The sequence below is a fragment of the Microtus oregoni genome, unplaced genomic scaffold (genome assembly GCF_018167655.1).
Source record: "Microtus oregoni isolate MIOR12 unplaced genomic scaffold, Mior012 000044F_ref0000062, whole genome shotgun sequence".
NCBI lineage: Eukaryota > Metazoa > Chordata > Mammalia > Rodentia > Cricetidae > Microtus > Microtus oregoni.
Genome location: NW_024543218.1, coordinates 3,228,127 through 3,235,180, shown reverse-complemented (window position 1 = coordinate 3,235,180; position 7,054 = coordinate 3,228,127). Strand labels below are relative to the sequence as shown.

At 43.4% G+C, this 7,054-nt stretch overlaps 1 pseudogene; it reads left to right on the top strand.

The window, feature by feature from the left end:
• Positions 1 to 5,369: 5,369 nt before the first annotated feature.
• Positions 5,370 to 7,054, top strand: LOC121434717 (annotated as a pseudogene).

Here is a 7,054-nt window from a genome sequence, read left to right as displayed (position 1 = left end):
ACTGTTAGTGTGTGGAGTTTAATGTATGTTTTAAGCTTTAGAAGTGTTTCTTTTACATATCAGGGTGCCCTTACATTTGGGGCAATGATATTTCTCTTGATGGATTTTTCCTGTGACTAATATGAAAAGATATTCTTTGTCTCTTTTGATTGATTTTAGCTTGAATTTTATTTTGTAAGATATTACAATAGCTACACCCGATGTTTCTTAGGTTCATGTGATTGGAATCCTTTTTCCTAACCATTACTCTGAGACGTCATTCTTTGAGGTTGAGATGTGGGCTTTTTTGTTTGCAGAAGAAGGATGTATTCTGGATTCATATGCAATCTGTTAGCCTGTGTCTTTTTATACGTGAGTTGAGTCCATTTACATTAAGGGATATTAATGACCAGTGATTGCTATCTCCTGTTAATTTAGTATTCATTGTTGGTGATGTTAACTTGTTCAATTTTCCCTTCTTTGGGATTTGCTGCTATGCGACCATCAGTTGTCTATGTTTTTGTTGATTAAGCCAATTTTCTTCAGTTGGAGTTTTCCTTTTAGTATTTTGTGTAGGGCTGAATTTGGGGCTAGGTACTAGTTAAATCTAGTTTTTTCATGGAATGTCTTGTTTTTTCCTTCTATGGTAATTGAAAGTTTTGTTGGGTATAATGGTCTGGGCTGGCATTTGTGGTCTTTTAATGTCTGCATAATGTTTGATAATGACCTTCTGTCTTTCATTGTCTACAATAAGGAGTCAGGTATAATTCTGATAGGTCTATCTTTATATAGTACTTGGCCATTTTTGTTTGCAGCTCTTAATATTCTTTCTTTACTCTATATGTTTAGTGTTTTGATTATTATGTGTTGAAGAGGACTTTTTATGGATCCTGTCTATATGGTGTTCTGTAAACTTCTTTTATCTTCATAGGTATATATTTCTTTCTAGGTTGAGAAAGTTTTCTTCTATGATTTTGTTAAATATATTTTATGTGCTTTTGAGTTGAGCTTCTCCTTTTTCTATATCTATTATTCTTTGATTTGGCCTTTTCATGTGTCTCATATTTCCTGGATATTTTGGGTTAAGCTTTTGTTACATTTAATATTTTCTTTAACTGATGAGTTTATTTCTTGTATTGTATCTTCAATGCTTGAGATTCTCTCTTCCATGTCTTATATTCTGTTGTTCATGATTCTGTTTGTGGTTCCTGATTATTTTGTCATTATTCCTTTTTCTATAATCCCCTCAGACTGTGTTTTTTTTATTGTCTCTATTTCAGTTTTCAAGTCTTGAATAGATTCTTTCATATGTTTGATTGCTTTTTTTCTTGGATTTCCTTAAGGGATTTGGTGATGTCTTCCAATTTTTTTGTTTGCTTTTCCCTCCAATTCTTTGAGGAAATTTCTCATTTCCTCTTTATGAGTTTCAAACTCTTGAATTTATTTTTTAGGTCACTTTCTTCTGCTTCATCTTTTTGGTTGTTCAAGTCTTGCTGTTGAAGGTTCTTTAGGTTTTCCTGGTGTTTTATTGCTTTTGTGGTGTTTCATGTGGTTATACCTTTGTACTCTTTTATTCCACTCTTAGGTGCATGTTGCAGCTGTCTGAGACTCTGTTGATTAATTTTCTAGGTGTCCATGAATCCAAAGCTCAGATTTTTGTTTTGTGGTACTATCAGTACCATAGTTCTAGTTACCCCATTGGTTACCCTGTGTTCTTTGAGATAGCTCAACTTTCCTGGGCTTTGCTCTGCCTCCTTGGAGTTTGCTGTCTCAGGACTACTTTGGCCTAGGTTACCAGCTTTGACATGTTTCTGTAAATCTTGAGCTGGATTCCCTCCTGCAGAAGTCCCTGGCTTGGAGTTGGTCTTGCAAAGGTCTTTGGCTCCAGTCAATTGCTTCAGAGTTCCCAGGCTCAGGTGCACCCAGAACTGCAGAAGACCTGTCTCAGGCTTATTTCCTCAGAGTTCCCAGATTCAAACTTGGACACACAGAGGTTTCAGGTTCCTGTCTATTCCCTTTGATGTCACAGACCAATGCCCAGAGCAACAGAGGTCCTGGATCAGCATTTTTCCCTCTGAGGTCAACAACTCACACTTGGCCCTGCAGAGATCTCTGGTTCTGCTTACTCCCTCAGAGGTCCCAGATTCATTCCCAGAGTGGCAGAGGTCCTGGCTCAGACCTATTTCCTCGGAGGTCCTAGACTCACACCCAGACAAACAGGGGTCCTGGTCTGGCTTAGGTCTACTCCCTTGAAGGTCCCAGATTTATGTCCGGACCCTCAGTGGGCTCTGGCCCTGGTTCACTCACTCTTCAGTTACTCCCCTGTACCTGTTCCAATGGAGTTTGCTGTCTCTGTTCTACCCATTGGTTTGTAATATTATACCAAGATCAGGGAACAATAATCCTACTTTTCTAATATCTAGTCCGGCTCAATTCCAGTCCTTTTATACCTTTATGTAGTACATATATGAACATGATTATGTAGACACATTCATGGCAGCATGGTGTTCTCCCCGAGTATGAACAGAGCTGGATGAATTTCTTACAGTTTAGGCAAGACTTAGACCTCCGGGAGATGTCGCCAGAGGTTGAAGTTAGGTCTGTCAAAAATCACAAGAATCCAGACCTGTCTGGTCAGAGGACACCAAACACCCTGAACAACATTAAGCTGGGGTTCCTCTTCAACCCCACCCAACAACTGCATCTTTCAGTATTCCTGATTCATCTGAGGGGGCTTGTTCTACCTGCCATCATGTTATCATTGTGCTCTATCCTAGGTAGCTGCCCAACCTCCCTAGGGTCCCTTTCTGAGAGCTTATGAGCAGGTGGAGCTTCAGAGACACTGAGGGTGTGCACTCCCCATGCACACAAGCCTCAATGGTAGGCATCATTGATTTGGGATTCCCTTCATTATGGTAAGAATATGCCTTATTACCACTGTTTAATAAAGAATCTTCTTTGGCTTATGGCAGGGCAGACTATAGCTAGTTAGGAAAACTAAATTGAATGGAGGCAGAAAGAAGGCAGAGTCATGCAGATGCTATGTAGTCACCCAAGAGTCATGATGTGAAGTAAGAAACCATGACCCTCATAGTAAAATATAAAATAACAGAAATGGGTTAATTTAAGATGTAAGAACTATATAGCAATATGCCTGAGCTGTTGACAAAATAGTGTTGTAATTAATATAGTTTTGTGTGATTATTCTGGTCTGGGAGGTCAGCAAACAAAAGTACAGACTATTTACACATCATCCACACCATATGGAGTGAGGTCTGACCTCCAACAGTGGTCTGCTGTTGTGGAAAATTATTTTCACTGTGTAAAGGTGCGCTAAATTTTTTCATGCCCTTTTAATCATACAAACATGTTTTACATTTTTTGATTAAATAAAATTAACCTGTGGTCAACAGGCTGCATCAGCAACCATCTGACAGGAAGCTAAGTGTAGGGAGAAACTAAGTGTAGAGAGAGTTTTTAAGTTAGGGCCAAGTAGAAGGACACTCCTCTTTTCATAAATGCAAACAGCAAGGACACATTAGGAACTTGTTATTCAACCTCTCTGAGCTAGCAGGAATTTCCCTCAACATTTAAATCTTGAGTTCAATAGAAGGATAAGAGATTTAGATATAGATTTTCTTTGTGTCTTGTTGGGATCCCCTATCTCATATCTCTGTGAGTCTGAGGCCACTGTCTGAGGGAACAGAATTCCTTCATTGCTGTATCCCATAGCACAAACTGCTGCTGGTAAATGTGGAGTTGCAATTGCTGTTTGGAACAGAAGCTGCTTGAAGTGCAGTCAGTGTGTTGAATGCAAAACATCAGTGTGGCCCCCCTGCTAGCTGATTTCAGGCTACCACAGCCCCTCAAGAGCACTCTGTCTGCCCTTTTGTGTTGGCCACTCTCCACTGGGACTCAGTGAGGCAGGCTAGAAAGAGCAAGGAAATAAAGGAGCAGGGCAAGGGATAGAAGCTGCTCTCCTTGGGGTCTAGTTGGTATATTTTCTTCACTAAGAGTCAGGAAATTTTGACACAAGTGATAAAACATGGATTTTCTGCAGAGACAGTATACATCATTCTAACAATATCTCAAATAGAATGTTCAAAACGATCAAGAACTCAAGATGGGTGATGGGGTTGTATGCCTTCAATCCCTGCATTCAGGGGGGAGAGGTACAAAGATCCCAATGAGTTTGAGGCCAGACTGGTCTACAAAGAAAGTTTCAGGACACCAGAGTGGTTACACAGTGAAACCTTGTGGCCAGGGTAAAAATACATGTATAAAAACCTAACCACAAAACAATCAACAACTCTTTCATTATGGCCAGAATGTCTATGCCTTGCATTTTACTATTTTAGCATACCATACTCATCTCTAAATATAATTAATACACCTTACAATTTCATTTACAAAGGAAATACCTGACGATGAGGAATAAAACCTGGAAGGATGACTCAGCAGTTAAGAGTACTTACTGTTCTTCAGAGGATTCACACCCACATAGCCGATCACAACATAGATCCAGGTGACCCACCGCCCTCTTTTGGCTTCCACGGACTCTGCATAAATATGATGCATATATATGTGTGTGTGTGTGTGTGTGTGTGTGTGTGTGTGTGTGTAGGCATAAATAAGTAATTTTTAAATTCACATACTTCTACTTTCAATTTGTACTAAATCTTTAAGTTTTATAAATTACATTATTTTATTTTTTTTAAGACAAGGTCTTTTGTAGCCCATTGCTTGTCTGCAACTCACTATGTAGACCAGTGTAAGTCTGCCTTTGTGGTATGGAAAGTCCCTCAATATACAGTTGCTTTTATTGGTTAATGAATTGATATATAGAAAGAGTAGACAGAGTCAGAGGAGAAACCATGTAGCTGCCACCAGAGACAGATGCCTCAAACTTCGGGGATTAAAGGCATATACCACTATACCCAACTATGAATTACATCCATTGAGCTATCTGACAAATATTTAAGCATCTATTGTAAGGACACCTAAGCACAGTATCTCTCTCTATGTTGTATCTATCTTAGTTATACATACTTTTTCCCTCTATGTCTTTTTGAATTTTGGTGAAAATGGTTTTCTCTTGTATAGCCAAGGATTTAATTTTACCCAAGTGGTGGTTCCTAAGTAGAGATCTCCCCAAGGGATTGGTAGCAATGCTGGACTGAATCTCCCCCACTGTAGTTGATACACACAGTGTCCCAAGGGGAAGATACCACTGCTCATAGATATCTTCTGAGCATGCACGATTAGGGGCAGCAGTGTGGCTATGCTACTTTTTATTCAGTCTCTTACAAGATACCATCTTCCCTTACACACTTAGTGAATCGGCTTTTCTTGATCATGTGCTTATTGTTAACTAAGAAGTGGAAGGGGGGCACAGCAGAGACTCGTCTCGACCCTTCCGTCGTCCGTCTTGGGTATCGTTGCAGGATTCGGAGTACGCCCGAGGACCTCAGGAACCATGCCGAAGCCACACAGCGAAGCAGGGACTGCCTTCATTCAAACCCAGCAGCTGCATGCGGCCATGGCTGACACCTTCTTGGAACATATGTGCCGCCTGGACATTGACTCCGCACCCATCACGGCCCGCGACACTGGCATCATTTGTACCATTGGTCCTGCTTCCCGGTCTGTGGAGATGCTGAAGGAGATGATCAAGTCGGGAATGAATGTGGCTCGTCTCAATTTCTCTCATGGAACTCATGAGTACCATGCGGAAACTATCAAGAACGTGCGTGCAGCCACAGAAAGCTTCGCCTCTGATCCCATTCTATACCGGCCTGTTGCCGTGGCTCTGGACACAAAGGGGCCTGAGATCATCAAAGGGAGCGGCACTGCAGAAGTGGAGCTGAAGAAGGGAGCTACCCTGAAGATCACCCTGGACAATGCCTACATGGAAAAGTGTGACGAGAACACCCTGTGGCTGGACTATAAGAACATCTGTAAGGTGGTGGAAGTGGGCAGCAAGATCTACGTAGACGATGGGCTCATTTCACTGCAGGTGAAGGAGAAAGGCGCTGACTTCCTGATAACAGAGGTGGAGAATGGTGGTTCCTTGGGCAGCAAGAAGGGGGTGAACCTCCCCGGAGCCGCTGTGGACCTCCCTGCTGTGTCAGAAAAGGACATCCAGGACCTGAAGTTTGGGGTGGAGCAGGATGTAGACATGGTGTTTGCGTCTTTCATCCGCAAGGCAGCTGATGTGCACGAGGTTAGGAAGGTCCTGGGAGAGAAGGGCAAGAACATCAAGATCATCAGCAAAATCGAGAACCACGAAGGCGTCCGCAGGTTTGATGAGATTTTGGAGGCCAGTGATGGGATCATGGTGGCTCGTGGCGATTTGGGCATTGAGATTCCTGCAGAGAAGGTCTTCCTGGCTCAGAAGGTGATGATTGGATGATGCAACCGAGCTGGGAAGCCAGTCATCTGCGCCACACAGATGCTGGAGAGCATGATCAAGAAGCCCCGCCCCACCCGTGCTGAGGGCAGTGATGTGGCCAATGCAGTCCTAGATGGAGCAGACTGCATCATGCTGTCTGGAGAGACCGCCAAAGGGGACTACCCTCTGGAAGCCGTTCGCATGCAGCACCTGATTGCCCGTGAGGCAGAGGCTGCCATCTACCACCTGCAGTTATTCGAGGAACTCCGCCGTCTGGCGCCTATCACCAGCGACCCCACAGAAGCTGCTGCCGTGGGTGCTGTGGAGGCCTCTTTCAAGTGCTGCAGTGGGGCCATTATCGTGCTCACCAAGTCTGGCAGGAGTGCTCACCAGGTGGCCAGGTACCGCCCGCGTGCGCCCATCATTGCTGTGACGCGCAATCCCCAGACAGCTCGCCAGGCCCATTTGTACCGAGGCATCTTCCCTGTGCTGTGTAAGGATGCAGTGCAGGACGCCTGGGCTGAGGATGTAGACCTCCGTGTGAATTTGGCCATGAATGTTGGCAAGGCCCGAGGCTTCTTCAAGAAGGGAGATGTGGTCATTGTGCTGACTGGGTGGTGCCCTGGCTCTGGCTTCACCAACACCATGCGTGTAGTGCCTGTGCCTTGATGGCCCTCTGGAGCC